The sequence below is a fragment of the Ursus maritimus genome, unplaced genomic scaffold, assembly GCF_017311325.1.
Source record: "Ursus maritimus isolate PB19 unplaced genomic scaffold, ASM1731132v1 scaffold_18, whole genome shotgun sequence".
Taxonomy (NCBI): Eukaryota; Metazoa; Chordata; class Mammalia; order Carnivora; family Ursidae; genus Ursus; species Ursus maritimus.
Window position 1 is genome coordinate 17,423,811 of NW_024424230.1, and position 19,154 is coordinate 17,442,964.

The window sequence follows — 19,154 nt, forward strand, 5'->3', positions numbered from 1 at the left end:
GCTCTGCGCTCAGCACAGAGTTTGCTTGAGATTCTCTCTCTCCCTCTCCTTCTGCCCCTCCCCCTCGTGAGCATGCGCACAGCCTCTTTCTCTCTCTCATAAATAAATAAATCTTAAAAGAAAAAAAAGGAATGAAGTGCTACCACATGCTGCATGCTGGGAGAGCCTCCAACACATTATGCTAAATGAAAGATGCCAGATTCAAGTTTACATATTTATGATTCCACTTCTATGAAATACCCAGAATAGTTAAATGTATAGAGACAGCTGATATGTGGTTGTCAGGGGCTAAGGATAAAGGAGAATTGTGGTATAAGCCCTGACAGTTTTTTGCTGTTGTTTTTTATGATGCAAGTGCCCGCCTTGAGCTTTGATTGCCCCAGACATCTACTTCAAGAGGGGATCTCTAATAAACACATGGCCAGCCACAACTAGAAAAAATGCTAGGCTGCCTGCTTCAACTTAGGCTCCTTTGTTTTAGAGATCTTGGTTGATTTTGATAGATGACCATCTGGGCCACTCGCCTTTTCTCATTCCACACTTTAAATTCACACTCTTCTGGAAAGCTTGATTTTCTATTTATACAAAACAATAATGATGCAAAAAACACCTTAGCCTTCAAGATTATAGTGACTCTTTAGGATCAGTTCAAAGATCTTCCTTTACTCCTGCATATAAATATGAAGAAGTAATGATGCCTCCAACAGACATGGGTAGATAACTCACCACCCATTTCCAACCCCCTTCTTCCTTGCCCATCTCCACTACAGACTGGAAATGTAAACACCTACTTTCCCAAACTCCCTTGTAGCTAGGGATGGTGACGTGACCTATGTCTAGTCAATGAGACAGAAAGAGAAGCATGATGGGAAGACTTACTTTACTGCCTTTCACCTCATCTTACCTTAACCTCACTTCTTCCTTTGAATATGAATGTGATACCCAGAGCTCTGGCAGCCATGTTGTGATCATGAGGCAACAAGCCAACATGTTAAGACAGCAGAGAAAAAAATTAGGTTACTGATGAAGCTGAACTTCAGACCTCCTACCTCCAGACTACTTCCATGTAAGAAAAATAAAGCCTTATTTATTTAAACGATGTTAGGTTTTCTGATAGATATGTGTGGCTTTCAAATGATACAATGCATGAAAAAGCAGCAAACCCAAGGAAAAGAAGAGGATTAAAGAGGGAAAATAATTTGAAAACAATTAGACAAAACAAACAAAAACCCTCAAATAAATTAGAGACATAAAAATTGTAAAGAAGGAAACAAATCTATCATTTTTGAAGGGGGTATGGTGGTATTCTTGGAAAATCTAAGAGATTCAACTAAAAAAACTATGGTAATAATTCAACAAGATAGTGGAAACAAAATAAATACAAAGATAACTAGCAGTTTTACAAACAACAAACAGAAGACATGATGGGGAAAAGATCATAATTGCAATTAAAAAGACAAAATACTTAGGAATAAACTTTACAAGACCTATATGAACAATGTTAAAACACTAGCATATTCAGAAAAGCTGAGCAAATGAAAGGCATGTCATGTTCTTAGCTAAGACCTAACGTCACAATTTTCCCTAATTTATAAATGGCATATCATCCCCATAAAAATGACAACAGTTTTCTTTAATAGACTGATTGTAAAGTTCGTATGGAAAAATTAATAAGAGACAGAAGAGTGAAAAAGACAATAAGGGAGACTACCCCTACCAGATCATAATTTAAAAAAGTAATGTAAACAGAATGATTCTGATGCATGATTATACCACCCACAGAACAGAACAGAACAGAAAACCCAGAGATAGACCCAAACACATGGAAACACGCTACACGTAAAGGTGGTACCAAAGATCAGTAGGGATAAAGACAGACTTTTTAATAAAGGGTATTGGATCTATAAGCAAACAAACTGGATACCATACAATGTAGTAGAATAAACTCCAAATAAAAGATTTAAGTGTAAAATAAAAACAAAAACAAGAAAAACAGTAATTCATAAAAGTTGGAAGAAAACATGAGAAAATCCAAATATAGACTACGAGTAGAGAAAGCCTTTCTAATTAAGATTAAAAATCCAAAGCCTCGGGGCACCTGGGTGGCTGGCTCAGTCAGTTAAGCATCTACCTTCGGCTCAGGTCATGATCTCAGGGTCCTGGGATCGAGCCCTGCATTGGGGTCCCTGCTCAGGAGAGAGGAGTTTGCTTCTCCCTTTCCCTCTCCTTCTGCCCCTCCACCCCATTCATGCTCACTCTCTCTTTTTTTCTCTCAAATAAATAAAATCTTTAGAAAAAAAATCCAAAGCCTCTAAGGAAAGGTTAATGACTTCAAATGCATAAGGATGAAAGTGTTCCTTATAGAAGAAAAAAAGTGCTATAAGCAAACTCAAATGGCAAAATGGGAAAAAATATTTGCAACTCACATCACACGAAGGGCTAAGATTTCCTTGGAACTGAAAGATTCTGACAATCCAACAGAAAACAAAATGGGCAAAGTACATGAACAACGACAACAAAAAAATCACAGAAAAAAGAAATACAAATGGCTCCTAAACACTGAAAAGATGTTTCAACTTACCTGTACTAGGAGTGCATGGCTGGCTCAGTCAGTAGAGCATGCGAATCTTGATCTCAGGGTCTTGAGTTCAAGCCTCATACTGGCTGCAGAACTTACTTTAAAATAAAAAGATAAACTTACTTGTACTAAAGAAATGCAAATCAAAATAACTTTGATAGACCATCCACACCTATCAACTTGACAAAAAAAGGAAAGGCCTGGTAATGCACTGTTGAAACTATGGCAAAATAGGCTTTCTATTCTATTATTGGCAGGAATATAAATTGATAAAACTCTAGGGAGGGCAATTTATCCATTAAAATTTCAAGGACATAGGGGCTCAGTCAGTTAAGGGTCTGCCTTCGGCTCAGATCATGATCCCAGCATCCTGGAATCGAGCCCCATGTCAGGCTCCCTGCTCAGGGAGTCTGCTTTTCCCGCTCCCTCTGTCCCTCTCCCCTGGCCTCCCCACTTGTGCTCTTTCTCTCTCTCATGCTCTCTCTCTCAAATAAATAAAGAAAATCTTTTTTTAAAAAATTTCAAAAGCATATATATTTTGACATAGCAATCACATTTTTCAAATTAACCCAGCAGTTCTATTTGTCCACAGAGGAAAAAACATGTATAATTATTGTATTGTAGTGCTATTTGTAATAGCAAGACACTGGAAATGAGCAAGAAATCCATCATAAGAGACTAAAAGAATTTAATAAAGTACATCCTGATGACAGAACACAACAAACTAAAATGGAGACTAAGGGAGAATAAGAAAAATCTCTGTGATTCACTATGAAGCAAGAAGAGCCAAATGCAGAACTGTGTGTACAGCAACTACTTTTTATGTCAAAAAGAAGGAGAACAAGAAAGAGAATGAATTGATCTATAGATTTAATGAATTCCCAACCATAACCCCACAAGATTTTTTGATAAAAACTGATGAGCTGATTCAATTTCAATTCAACTGACAAGCTAAAATTCAAATGGAAATGCAAAGGATCTAAAATAACCAAAATGAGAAAGAAGAGAAAGAAGAATAAAGTTTGAGGGGCTAACACTACTTGATCTCAAGAATTATTATAAAGCTATTGTTATCAAAACAGCACGGTTTTAAGCTTGAAAATAGCAAATAGATCAATGGGACAAAATTGAAAGTCCAGAAATAAACCCACACATATATCATCAATTTTTGACAAAGGTACAAAAGCAATGAAGTAGAGAAAGGACAGACCTGTCAACAAATGATGCTGGAACATTTGGATATTCATATGCAAAGAAAACCTTAACAAAACCTCCCAAAAAACTTAAGATCCATACCTCCTACAGGCAAAAGATGTGAACAGACACTTCAACAAAGAAGAAATACAGGAGTGATGTCATCAAGATGGCAACATTGTCTGTTCCTGACTCTACTCCCTCTTATAAAGAGATCAGCTAACAACTATTCATAAGCAAGATACCACTGAGAGAATCCTAGAACATGGGAGAGAGGCTGACGCACCCTCTGCAACACAGAGACCAAAAACGACCTCATTAGAAGGGTAAAAGGAGAGTTACACACTGACCTCACTGCCTCTCCCCAAGACTGGCACAGCAACATGCTGAGAGGTCTCCCCTGAGCCTAGAGTTCCTCCGGAGGGAAGAGAGAGCCCAGCATCCAGGCGCCCCAGCATTGTGGGTTGCCTCCTGGGAGCCTCCACTCGGACTAATCCGACAGGGATAACAGAGGAATCTAGAGGGCTCAACTACTGGAGGTCCGATTGTGACAGAGAATGGGTAATGGCATGCCACAACTGGTACTCAGATCTTGTTAGACCAAATTCCTACATGCGGCACCCAAGGAGCAATCCCAATCAGCAGTTTTGCTTGTGCAGAGCCAAGCCCGTAGCACAGTCTGACCAGAGAACTCAGCAGGGTACAGGTTTGCCTGATGGTAGGGTCCTCGAACAAAGAGCTTTGGAAGCCCTGTGAACTGGCCTGCTGCGCACAGGCAGACAAGTGAGTCATAGCGTGGCACACAGCTGGCTGTAATTTCCAGTTCTTCCAGATGAGAAAGCCTGATCTGGTTCATCTATTAAGCTGCCTGGAACTAGCCTAGGCAGAAGTCATAGCCCTGCCCATTGCTGAATACAATCTTCAGCCTGCCCAACCAGAGAATCTAACCACTGCACACAGGAACCCACATAACCCATCCAACAGCCCTGCTTATAGCAGCTCTTGAACAGAGAGCACAGCCTATGGCTTTCCCCATCTGCAGAGCAAAAGCAGTGGCCAGGGAAATTCAGTGCACAGTCTTGCCTGATTTAAGTTCATAAACAATGAGCTGTGTAGCCCCTGCGGCCCATTCTGCTGCCCCACCAGAGCAGGGAAGCTAATTCATAGTGCCGTATACTGCTGAGTATAGTACTCCAACCTGACTGTCTAGTAAGCTGACCAGAGAACCCAGGCAAATGCAGAGCCCATCCTACAGCCTCACTTGGGCAGTGAACCAAGCCAGCTGTCCTAGTTGTTCTCAGTCAGCAGTATCCCCTCCACCCCAACCACAAAGCTTGGACCGTGGTCTCAAATAAAGACAGACCCTGACAGCACATCCCATCTGCCCAAGGATGTTACCAGCAGACTGTCCAGGAACCTACACTGAACTGACTGGTAAAGAATTGTCCCTACTAAAGTTAACCTATGAAATCTAGAAGAGGAAACTGCTCACTCAGATGCACACATAACAACATAAGGAATCAAAGACAATGAAAAATCAGGTAAACATGCCACCACCAAAGGAAACTAATAAACCTCTGATGACTAATCCTAAAGAAATGGAGATCTATGAGCTGCCAAGCACACAATTCAGAACAGTCCTCTTAAAGTTTAGCAAACTACAAGAACACAAAGAAAGAACACAATTAAACAATATTCAGAAAACAATGCATGAAGTACACTAAACAGAAAGCCTCAAAAAACCCCACAACATAAATCCTAGACCTGAAAAATGCAATGACTGAAGAATTCAATAGAGAGCTTCAACAGTAGACTCAACCTAAAGAAATGCAAAAGAATCACTGATTTAGAAAATAGGACATTTGAAATCAGAGGAGCAAAAGGAATAAAGAATGAAAAAAAGTAAAGAAAGCCTACAGTACTTATAGAACATAATCAAAAGAAATAATATCTGCATTGTGGAAATGCCAGGAGAAGAGAAAGGGATAGAAAACATATTTAAAGCAATAATGGTTGAAAATTTCCCAAACTTCTGGAGAGAAATGGGACATCCAGATCCATGAGGTCCAAAGGAGCCCAAATAAACTGACCATGAATAGGACTATAGGACTACATCAAGATACATTATAATTGTCAAAAGTCAAAGACAGAAGAATTCTGAAGGCAGCAGAAAAACAGGGAAGTTTAATACAAGAAAACCTCCATAAGACTATTGGTGAATTTCTCAACAGAAACTTATTGGGCTAGGAAAGAACAGGACGATATATTCAAAAATGCTGAAAGGAGGAAAAAAGATCTGTCAACTAAGAATTTTACACCCAGCAAATCTGTCCTTCTCCCAAACAAAAGACTCTCTAAACAAAAGCAGAGGAAGTTCATCACCTTTGTACTTGTCTTACAAGAAATGAAAAAGGGAGTTCTTTGAATAGAAGGAAAGCAATAGAAATCATAAAAACATAAGAAGGTAACATAAAACTCGCTAGTAATGGTAAATATATAGTCAAAGTTAAATTCTATAATATGGTAATGGTGGTGTGTAATTCACTTACGACTCTAGCTTAAAAATTAAAAAACACAGCAAAAATATCCTTAACTACAATATCTGTTATTGGTTACACAATATAAAAAATATGTGAACCTTAGCCTCATAACTTAAATTGTGAGGTGAAGGAGAAATAAAAGTGTAAAGCTTAGGAATGATATTGAAGTTCTTCTCAACTTGAGTAAGGGTGTTATAATTTTGAGAAAATTTATTTAAGCCTCATGGTAACCACAAGGGAAGAACCTGTAGTAATTACACAAAAGAACAGGATAATGGGGTCAGAGCATACTGATACCAAAAGACACCAAACACAAAAAAAATAGTAGGATAAGAAACAAGGAACAATAGATCTACAAAACAGCCAGAAAAGAATGAACAAAATGGCGTTAGTCTTCACTTATCAATAATTACCTTAAGTGTAAATGGATTAAATTCTCCAATTAGGGGCACCTGGTGGCTCAGCTGGTTAAGTGTCCAACTCTTGATCTCAGCTAAGGTCTCAATCTCAGGGTCGTGAGTTTGAGCCTCACGCTGGGCTCCATGCTGTGTGGACCCTACTAAAAAAAAAAAAAAATCCAACTTAAAGACAGAGATGGCTGAAATGATTTAAAAAACAAAAATCAAGACCCAATGATATGTTGCCTGCAAAAGACTCACCTTAGGTTTAAAGATATACATAGACTGAAAATACAGGGATAGAAAACAGTATTTCAAAAAAACTGTAAGGAAAAAACCACCCCAAAACAGAAGTAGCCATGTTTGTATCATACAAAATAAACTTCAAACTAAAAATAGTAAAAAGAAACAAAGAAGATCATTATATAATGATACAGTGGTCAATCCATCAAGAAGCCATAACAATTGTAAATATTCATGCACCCTACATCAGAGCACCTAAATATACAAAGCGAAAACTAAGAGAGCTAAAAGGAGAAACAAACGGCAATACGATAACAGCTGGGGACTTTAAGACCCCACTCTTAACAATGGATAGATTATCCAGACACAGAATCAATAAGGAAACAGATTTACACAGCACTATAGATCAAATGGACTTAACAGACATATACAGAATATTCTATCCAATAACAGCAATATACACACTTTTCAAGTGCACATGGAACACTTCTTAGGATAGACTGTATGTTATGCCACAAAATAAGTCTCAGCAAATTCAAGAAGACTAAAGTCTTATACAAAGTATCTTCTCTGACCATGGCGGTATGGAACTAGAAATCAACAACAGGAGGAAGATGGAAAAATTCACAAATATATGGAAATTAAACAACATTCTTTTCAACAACCAATGGAATCAAAAGAGAAATAAATAAGTATCTTGAGACAAGTGAAAATGGAAACACAACATACTCAAACTTATGGGACACAGCAAAAGCAGTTCTAAGAGGAAACTTCCTAACATTAAGTGCCTAGAGTAATTATCAAAAAAGATCTCAAATAAACAACTTAACTCTAAGCCATATGGAACTAGAAAAAGAAGAACTGGCCCAATTTAGCAGAAGGAAATAATAAAAATTATAGCAGAAATAAATCCAAGAACAAGAGAAAAATAGAAAAGATTAACAAAACAAAGAGCTGGTTCTTTGAGAAGATAAGAGGACCTAAACCAACAAAACTGTAAATGGGAAAGGAAACATTACAACCAATAACACAGAAATACAGAGGATCACTAGAACCTACTATGAACAGCTATATGCCAAAAAACTGGACAACCTAGAAGAAATGGAAAAATTCTTAGAAATTTGCAATTTAGGGATACCTGGGTGATTCAGTCGGTTAAGTGTCTACCTTCAGCTCAGGCCTTCCTGGGATTGAGCCCCAAGTTGGGCTCCCTACTCTGCAGGGCGTCTGCTTCTCCCTCTCCCTTTGCCTGCTGCTCTCCCTGCTTGTGCTCTGTCAAATAAATAAAATATTAAAAAAAAAAAAGAAATATGTAATCTACTAAGCATGAATCAAGGAGAAATAGAAACTCCAAACAGACTGATTACTAGTAAGGAGATTGAATTAAAATTTTTATTTATTTGTCAGAGACAGAAAGAAAAAGAGGACGATCAGGGGGAGCAGCAGGCAGAGGGAGAGCAGGCTCCCTGCTGAGCAAGGAGCTCCATGCAGAACTCCATCCCAGGACCCTGGGATCATGACCTGAGCTGAAGGCAGATACTTAACTGACTGAACCACCCAGGTGTCCCAAGGAGATTGAATTAGTAACCAAAAATCTCCCAGCAAAGAATAGCCCAGGACCAAATGGTTTTGCTGATGAATTTTACCAAACATTTAAAGAAGAATTAATGCCAGTCCTTCTCAGACTCTTCCAAAAAACTGAAAGGGTGGGGGTGCCTGGGTGGCTCAGTTGGTTAAGAGTCTCCTTTTGGCTCAGGTCATGATCTCAGGGTCCTGGGATTGAGCCCCGCATCAGGCTCCCTGCTCAGCGGGGAGCCTGCTTCTCCCTCACCCTCTGCTGCTCCCCCTGCTTGTGTGCTCTATCTCTCTGTGTGTCAAATAAATAAAATCTTAAAAAAAAAAAAAACTGAAAGGGAAGGAACACTCCCAAATTTATTTTAGAAGGCCAGCACTACCTTGATAGGAAAGTCGGGAAATGACATCACAAGAAAAAAGAAAAAAGAAAACACGACAACAAAGAAACAACTATAGGCCAATATCCCTAATGAATACAGACACAAAAATTCTCAAAATACTAGCAAACCAAATTCAGCAGGATATTAAAAATATCATTCACCATGATCAAGTGAGATTTATCCCTGGGATCAAGTATGGCACAGCATATAGAAACCAACCATTGTGATACATCACATGAACAAAGTGAAAGAAAAAAATCAGATGATCATACCCATAGACACAGAAAAAGCATTTGAAAAATTCAACATCCATTAATGATAAAAGCTCTTAACAAATAAGGTATAGAAGGAATGAACCTCAACATAATAAAGGCCATATACAATACAGGCGCACAGCTAATGAACTCAATGGTGAAAGGTTGAAAGCTTTTCCTTATTCCAAAAACAGGAACAAGACAACAGTGTCACTCTTACCATTCCTGTTCAACACAGTACTAGAAGTCCTAGCCAGAGCAACCAGGCAAGAAAAAAGAAGTAAAAGGCATTCAGAATTGTAAAGGAAGAAATAAAATTGTCTCTCTTTGCAAACGACATGATTTTATATAGAGAAAAATCCTAAAGACTCCACCAAAAAACTGTTAGATCTAATCAACAAATTCAGTGAAGTTGCAGGTTACAAAAAGACATTTTTAAAAAGTAGCATTTCTATATACTAACAATAAATAACCCCAAAAAAGAAAGAACACCACCCCATTTACAATAGCATCAAAAACAATACTTTAGAATAAATTAAACCAAGGAGGTAAAAGATCTCTACTTTGAAAACTACAAGACATTGATGAAAGAAACTGAAGCAGAGACAAATAAATGAAAAGGTATCCTGTGCTCATGGATTGGAGAAATTAATATTTTTTAATGTCTACTCTACCAAAGCTATCTGCAGATTCAATGCAATCCCTATCAAGATTCCAATGGCATTTTTTATAGAAGTAGAAAAAATAATTCTAAAATTTATAGGGAACCACAAAAGACCCTAAGTAGCCAAAGCAATCCTAAGAAAGGACAAAGCGGAAGGCATCACACTTCCTAATTTCAAGCTATACCATAAAGTTAATCAAAAACAGTATGGTACCAGCATAAAAACAGATACATAGACCAATAGAACAGAACTGAGAGCCCAGAAGTAAACCCCAACATATGCAGCCAACTAGAATTAGACAAGGGCGCCAAGAATACTCAATGAAAAAAAGACCATCTCATCAATAAATGGTGCTGTGAAAACTAGATATCTGTGTGTAAAACAGTGACACTAGACCTCTATCTTACACCACACACAAAAATTAACCCAAAATGGATGGAAGACCTAAATGTAAGATACGAAATCATAACAATCCTAGAAGAAAACATAGGAAAAAAACTCCTTGACATGGGTCTTGGCAATAATTTTTTGGATATGACACCTAAAACATAAGCAACAAATTAAAAAATAAACAAGTGGGACTACATCAAACTAAAAAGCTTCCAAAGAGCAAAAACAACAAACAAATAAACAAAATCAACAAAATAAAAAGACAACTTGCAGAATCAAAATGCAAATTATAGATGTAGCTGATAAGGGGTTAATACCCAAAATATACAGGGAACTCATACAACTCAATAGTAAAAAAAAATAATAATAATATAATTTAAAAATGGGCAAAGGACTAGAGTAGACATTTGTCCAAAGAAGACATACAAATGGCCAACACGTACATTTAAAGATGCTCAACACCACTAATCACAGAAATGCATTTTAAAACCACAATGAGGTGGGACGCCTGGGTAGCGCAGTTGTTAAGTGTCTGCCTTCAACTCAGGGCATGATCCCAGTGTTCTGGGATCGAGCCCCACATCAGGCTCCTCCGTTGGGAGCCTGCTTCTTCCTCTCCCACTCCCCCTGCTCGTGTTCCCTCTCTTGCTTGCTGTCTGTCAAATAAATAAATAAAATCTTAAAAAAAACAAAAACAGAAAAACCACAATGAGGTATCCCCTCTTGCCTGTTAGAATGACTATTATCAAAAAGATAAGAGATAACAAATGCTGGTGTATATGTGAAGAAAAGGGAACCTTTGTATGTTGATAGGGTTGGTAAATGATGGTAGGATTGTACAATGATGCAGCCACCATGGAAAACAACATAGGGGATCCTCAAAAAATTAAAAGTAGTACTACCATATGATCTCACAATCCCATTTCTGAGTATATACCTGAAGGAAACAAAAGCACTATATCAAAGAGACACATGTACCCACATGTTCATAACAGCATTATTTATAATAGCCAAGACACAGAAATAATCTAAGCATCCACTGATGGATGAATGGATAAAGCAGTTGTGGTGTATTATGTGTGTATACATATACACAATGGAATATTATTTATCCATAAAAAATGTGGAAATCCTGCCATTTGGATAGACCTTGAGGGCATCATGCTAAGTGAAATAAGTCAGACAGAAAAAAGATAAAACTCTATGATCTCATTTATATGTGGAATCTAATAACAAACAAAATACCCAAAGTCATAGAAAAAGAAACCAGATTTGTGGTTACCGTAGGTGGGAAGGGGGGGAGCTGGATGAAGGATGTGTAAAGACACAACTTCCAGTTACAAATAAGTACAAGGGATGTCATCTACAACATGGCGGCTATAGTTTACACTGCTGTATGATATACATGAAAGTGTTAACAGAGGAAATCCTAAGAGTTCTCATCATGAAGAAAATAATTTTTTTCTTTTATTTTGTATCTATATGAAAGGATGGATGTTAAATAAACTTATTGTGGGGGGCGCCTGGGTGGCACAGCGGTTAAGCGTCTGCCTTCGGCTCAGGGCGTTGTGGGATCGAGCCCCACATCCCGGCGTTGTGGGATCGAGCCCCACATCAGGCTCTTCCGCTGTGAGCCTGCTTCTTCCTCTCCCACTCCCCCTGCTTGTGTTCCCTCTCTCGCTGGCTGTCTCTATCTCTGTCAAATAAATAAATAAAATCTTAAAAAAAAATAAAATAAAATAAAAAATAAACTTATTGTGGTAATCGTTTCACAAAATTCATAAGTGAAATCATTAACTTAGTGCTATATATCAATTATAACTCAATAAAACTATAAAAAATGAAGATATACATATGTCAAAATAACACATGAAGAGAGGCTCAACATTACTAGTCATCAGGGAAACGCACGAGGAGGAATACAAATGAGCATGAGAAAGCTGTTTGGGGGGGCGCCTGGGTGGCACAGCGGTTAAGCGTCTGCCTTCGGCTCAGGGCGTGATCCCGGCGATCTGGGATCGAGCCCCACATCAGGCTCCTCCGCTGGGAGCCTGCTTCTTCCTCTCCCACTCCCCCTGCTTGTGTTCCCTCTCTCGCTGGCTGTCTCTGTCTCTGTCTAAGAAATTAAAAAAAAAAAAAAAAAAAAAAAAAAAAAAAAAAAGAAAGCTGTTTGGGGTGACGGATATGCTCACTATCTCGACTGTGGTGATGGTTTGACAGGCATATCAATATGCTAAAAATACCAATTGCACATTTTAAATATGTGCAGTTTATTATATATCATCTGTACTTCAAAAGAAGCTTTTTAAAGAAATAAAGGAGTTGGGATGAGCACTGGGTGTCAAATGTTAAGTGATGAGTCACTAAATTCTACTCCTGATGCCAATACTAGACTATATGTTAACCAACTTGAATTAAAGAAAGAAAAAAGAAGGAAGAAAGTGACTTTAAAAATGGAATTATCTTTTCATTCAAAAAAGTTTAAAGTTTTGAATGCTATGAATATTTTACCTACTCCAAAAATGAAATAAAAAATCAAAATTCGTTTTAAGCCAAAGAACAGTAGTTGGAGTTCATATTTTTCCTGCTTAAGCTACAAATCCTCTCAAAATGAGAATCTCCCTAGCCTACACACTTCCCACTAGACCAGCAACCCTGCGCTCTTTAGTCTGCCCTCCTGGATGACTCAGAATCCCAAGAGATGGTTACTGACTGAGAGCTGTGTTTTGTTAGACAATTTATATGTAAATGTCTTTGCCCTCAGAATGAGTCTGAGTAACATCTTAAGGACAGGGCAAAGGAACAGAAGCTCCAATAGAATTGAAAAGAATGTGCCAGAAGCAAAGACCAGCATATATATTATATACAATAATTTGAAACGGAATAAATACGGTTTGTATATTTTTAAAAAACAGCACCACCAAAGACCAGTGTAGATTTGCCTCGACGCTGTCCAATCAATTACCAGCTAAGAAGACCTCAGTAAGTACGATACTTAGGAAGAAATAACCCTCAGTTTTTTAATCATCAGGAATTTGGCCTCAAAACTTGAATAAAATTAGAATACATTTATTGACAATAAATATAAGAGGAAAGGGATCTAACACGGAGAGAAATCCAAACCTCCTGACCAAACTTTGTAGTTAAAAACCCAAGTTGCTCTGGACAAATTCAGGATGTAAGTCACTCACTCAAGATAACTTGTTTATGATCTCCAGTTGGGAGTGATTATCAATGCTCCTTTGCCCCTGATGCTATTAAGCAACAGCAGCCATCCTGGAAATGCCGTCACAGCCATGGAATACCTCCCTGTTTCTTTTTCACTAGAGAATGAAAGATACTGGATCTGGCTTATGGAGCCAACATGGGAGAGTCCTTTACCCCAGCATTTCTCAATCAGGCACGATTCTCCAGATGCTGAGAATCAACCTTGAAAATAGAGGTCTGATACCGGAAGGGGCCCCTGGGCTCGCTAAACAATAGAAATTGACAAGAAGCCAAATGGGAGTTCCAGGCAAGGCTTTACTGGGGCTTCTCCTCCAGCACAAGGGAGACAGCAGCACAAAGGGAAGAGCCCTGAGGCTTTCCAGGCTGGCTCCCTGAGGAGAGGTCAGGGAGAGCTTTAAAATTAGAGTTAGGCAGGAAAAGGGTAACATCTGAACACGCAGAGGTGGGGAATTTTTGGCTCTCAGCACTTAAAGGTCTTGATTCTTAGGTAGGACATGTCTAATTAGTATGTTAAATCTCTACCCCTGGGAGGGATTTTTATTATAATGAGGGAGAAAGTCAGCACTGGGGTCCATCTAGGTGCAGACTGGTTTGGCCCTGTCTTTGCCAGTCTTTGTAGTAAGCATCTTCCCACCGCACTCCTGCAAGATAAACTATTCAAGAGGCATAGAGTTCTAGCTTTTTTTTTTTTTTCCCTTATGGAGGCAGTCAAGGAACACTGGATTTTGTGGTCAGGGTTGAGGGGACCCCAGTCCAGTCCCTCCTCTGTCTCATCTTCAGAACCTGCTTCACGCTGAATGGGGGCTATTGTCCCTGTCCTACCCCGGAGGGGTCTCACTGACTGTTCTAATGATTTATAAGGACTAGAATCCTCCTGTAGTGGTGTAGGTTGGAATCCTTGCACCGCCACGAGCTTGACTTGGAATTACTGAAGCTGAAAGACACAGCTTTTCCAGGAGGTTAAAAACCCAGGGCCCCAAAAGTAACAGCAATAAAATGGCCACTAAGGTCCAAGGAAAGGCAAGAACCAAGTATCATTTGGTAGGTGCCCTCTAGTGGACTCCCAGGTGGTTTGGGCAGTGGGGTTGTTAAAATTTTGTAGCTATGTAGCCTGTTGGAGGATGATGTCAGCCTTTGTTTCACTTTTCCAGAAACATTACTGAAGCAACAAGACATATTCGCAATAGCACCTATTCCCCCTTGCTCAGCCAGTACGTAATCCAAGGCTAACCAGTGATCTAAGACTCTTGAAGTCAGAGAATCTAATGATTTTTGTATGAGTTTAAAATCCTGTCCTGTTTCAGACACCACCATGGACACAGTATATGGCAGCACTGTTGTAAATTAATCCCCAGCCAGTCCCATCAAGGAACCAAGGTAACTACCCCGGCAATCAGCAGACACACTGCTCATCTGGACCATGGTGATAGCTGAGTGCTCTGGGGGTTATTGGAGAATATTTATTTATTTATTTATTAAGATTTTATTTATGTATTTGACAGAGAGAGACAGCCAGTGAGAGAGGGAACACAAGCAGGGGGAGTGGGAGAGGAAGAAGCAGGCTCCCAGCAGAGGAGCCTGATGTGGGGCTCGATCCCATAACGCCGGCATCACGCCCTGAGCCGAAGGCAGACGCTTAATGACTGAGCCACCCAGGCGCCCCTATTGGAGAATATTTAATATCCTGGGGGGGGGGGTGCAACATACTCCATAGTCCAATCACCTCTAGTACGGTCAGTATCGAAGGACTGAACCACTATCCCCTTCCCACCTACCATTCCCAGGAACATTTCTCCTTTAGCCAGATATAAGAGTCCTGGATAGGATGGGTGTTAGGGGGCAGCCACAAGAAGTATTTGTGGTTGTCTCTCTGGTTTTCAGTGTTGGCAGTCTAGGATACCTGTGACCCTGCCTAACAGGCCAGGTAACTACGCCACCATGGCTGTATCTTCCAGATCCCATAGGGTGTCTGAACTACAGTTGGTCATAGTGCACATGAGCGGAATAGGGATCCGGCATGGGGTGAGCTACACCTTTTGGTGGGCAGGTTCCTCTTGTAGTCTGGCTACAGATGGGGGTCCTGCAAGGAGCACAAGAGGTGTTACGTGGGGGTAACCTGGGATCTATGTTGGTTTACCAGGTCAGGGCTGATGGATTAAACATTTTGTGGTGGTCAGGTTAACGGGTACTGGGTGGATGCAGAGGACTGGGTTCTTTGAGATTTATTGGCTCTGGAAATGGGGTGTTTTTGGACCTAGAACCATTCTGCAGGGTACCCCCACCAGACTCTGCCTCTGTTATTATAGACCTTGAAGGCCTCCTCCACCAACTTTGACAGTGGAGTCCAAGGGCCAGCCTCCCACTTTTGTACTCTTCTCCTAATGTTTGGAGCCAACTGGGTAATAAACGCAGAGCCAGCGATGCCCTTCATGTCGCGCTCCAGCTCTGGGTCAGCATCCTTTCTGAATGTGTCCGTTACCCAGCTCAGAGACTGCCAGGCGTTCATCCTTCCCATGTGGAATCTTTCTAACCTTATCCTCATTTGCAAGTTTTAACATACACCTTTTCATCCTTTCAGACAAACAAGCGGTATAATGCCTCATTCTAGTTTGGTCACTAGGACACTGACGTCCTGCCAGGTCAGCCAGAACATCAGCCCCAGTCTGACAAACTCATCCCTAAACTTACCAGGATTTTCTGAAAATCTACCAAACCTTTCTTTGCATATCCCTAGGGGTCTCACAGAGAAAGGGACACATACTCTAGTAATTGCCCCATTCTCATCAACCACCTCCTGAAGGGGAGAGAGACCCTGGTGTGGCGGTGAGGTGAAGGAGGGAACTAGCTCGGAGCCTGACTGGGATCCCATTGGGGATAGTGCTGGGGGCTCCACTTTGGGGGGTTCTGGTGCTTCAGGAGCCTGACTAGGGTAAGCTGGGGGCTTAGGGAGGCCAGCTGGGACCTGAAAAGATTCTGAAAGGAGACGGTTTGGCAGTGGCTGGAAGAGAAGATCCATGACCAAATCTGGCTCTGAATCCTTTGGAGGTGGGGTAGAGATGGAGGCCACACATATACCTCAGGAGTCCTGCCCACCTGGGTCTTCATACAGTTTTGCAAAGGCCTGGATGTAAAGCATCTCTCCCCACTCTTGAGATCATTTACCAAACAGATGCAACTGTAAAACAGAATTAAAGTCCAGGGACCCATTTGGTGGCCACTTCTTTTGATCACCGAAAGTGTACTGGGGCCAGGCCAAGCTACAAAGGAAAACTTTTTTTTCCAAGGCGTCTAATTTGAATTGGTCCAATTATTAAGAATGCAACCCAAGAGGAAGTCTTTTGGAATCCTCTGAGCATTTCCCATATTTACAAATAAAGCTGGTGTGCTATTATCAAAGAAGCTGGGTGGGGCTTCCAGATTGAGCATCTTAGGGATACAAGCGCAGTCCCAGTCACTATGGAAATAAAGGCTGTGGAGAAGAGAGAGACAACCAAGTACAAAGAGTGGAGGGGGTCCCGCAGTTCTGAAATCTGTGTCCCAGCAACCTCTCCAATATCCTCAATCTCACACCAAGTCCTTGTCCTGCTCAATCTTAACCCGAACTTACTTTGGGCTGAAATTAATTAATAAGGTGGCTAACCAGACAGGCAGAAAGAGAGAAAACAGAGATTTTAGGGTCAGAGAGAGCCTGTGCCCATGTATTATTTCGGGGTCTTCACAGGACAATGAGATCTAACCTGGTGACAAATTCTCGACTGGTGAGGCAACAAAGAAGCCCACCCAGCTCCTCTCCCCACAGATGGGGACAAAGGATCGAAAAGCACCCAGGAGTTTTAAAGAGGGTAACAAGACAGGGAGTCTCCAGGCTGAAAGTGGGCAGTGGGTGGAGGAGGGAGCTGGAAGGAACTGGAGAGTGCGAAGAAAGAAACCAAGCAGGGGCCGGTGGAGGGAGGTACTCTGTTCACTGCCTATTAGGATGGCTCAGGCCTGGCGGGGCAGGGAGGGGGGGCATTTCAACCCTCCTTTTTCTTGAGTGTCTATTCAGGCAACTCAGAACCAGGGAACAAGAGAAGGATAAAGAGAAAATATCAAATTTCCTGTGGCTATCAGTATACCTCCACCATGGTCACTAGTCCCCATCAGGGGGAGCCAGTTAGACCAAGGTCTGCACGGTGCAAGGCAGGCCTCTCCCACCCCTGCTGGTTAGTTCCGGGCCAGAGGAAGCAAGCTCTCACAGACTGAGAGGAGCTAAGCTGTAGCTGTCTGGTAGCGGCTCCCACAGAATATAAGGAGGAGAAGGAGCCTGGAAAAGAAGAGGGAGGTTAAATGAGAAGGGAAGGAAATAGGTAAGGAAGGGAAAAGGGAAAAGCACTGCCTGAATGAGAGTAGCGGGAACCCCAAGACACTAGAGGCAGACTTACTTAGCACAGGGACACCGAAGCAGCCGCGAAGGGATAGTGTCCAGCTGCCCCAATGGGTCCTAGACTCTCTCCCAGAGCAGGTGAAAGATCCCCTGGGGTCCTCTGTGGTCCCCAAAGAGCTAGGATACTGAATCAGGCTCTTGTGCTCTCTAAACAATAGAAATTGACAAGAGGCCAAACGGGAGTCCTTGCTCTGTCTCAGGTGGATTTGCTGACTGGGAATCATCTTGCAGTTTCATTATAAATTTAGCTCAACCGTGTAATGAATAAGCCAGTCTATGGAAATCCTGTAGGAAGTTTCCAGTTACCATCAGCTTTGGGACTCCCACCTATTTTCACCTTCCTTATTTCAATTCTGAGTGATCAACACAAAAATTTATGCTTACTGAAGAGTTTAATAAAGGTAACACAAAGGACTATTTTTAAAGTGAGAGTTTTGGTTCAAGTTTCTGGAAAACTTGCATCAAGATTTCATCACAGCACAGCTTGAATAAATGTGGACCCAGAAGAGCTTTTTTAAATTGTTGGATTTGTGTAAGACTTGGATATTTCTCATGATTTTGTGGCTTGGGGTGAAAATACTTTCACAACCTGCTCCTACAGCAAAACAAACAAACAAACAAACAAAAAACCCCAAACAAAACAAAACAAAAAGCCCTGATAAACTAAGAAATCATCAGCTGGGCCTTAGACCCTATGAAGACTCACTCGGGCCTCAACTCCTGCCAAACTGATAGAGTGATTGTTCTTCAAACTAACCTAGAGGTTAGCTCTTCCTCAATGCTTTCAAAGAACACAATTCTGCTTGTGTACCCAGCTTCTTCTCCATTTTACTGCCTTCACCTTTCTTAAAGGCTATCCCAAGTTCCCATCATACCCAAGACAAGTCAGTGAAGAAACTAGCCCAAACTGATGCTAATTGTACTTTTAGGAAGAAATAGAAGCCTGGTGGGTCTATATGGGCATTGGGGTGGATCCTGAGAGCAAAAGGAAATCACGGAAGGTTGCCAACTGAAAAATGAAAAGGTTGGGTTTATTTTCTTAAGTGTTCTACTGGGCTGGAATGGAGATTAGCATGGGGAGCTGTGGAGATCCAGGTGACCCACAGAGGAGTTGTCAGGAGAAAGGATACTACGTGCACTGTTCTAGAAGGAAAGCATGGGTGTTGAATAGGGTTTGAGGGCAGTAAGAGAGGACAAGCAGAGAGCTACTATTTAATAGCGTGCAGCAAGAAACAGGTCATTTGCTGAGAGGTGGGGCAATGAGAAGAATCTGCAGTCTGAGACAC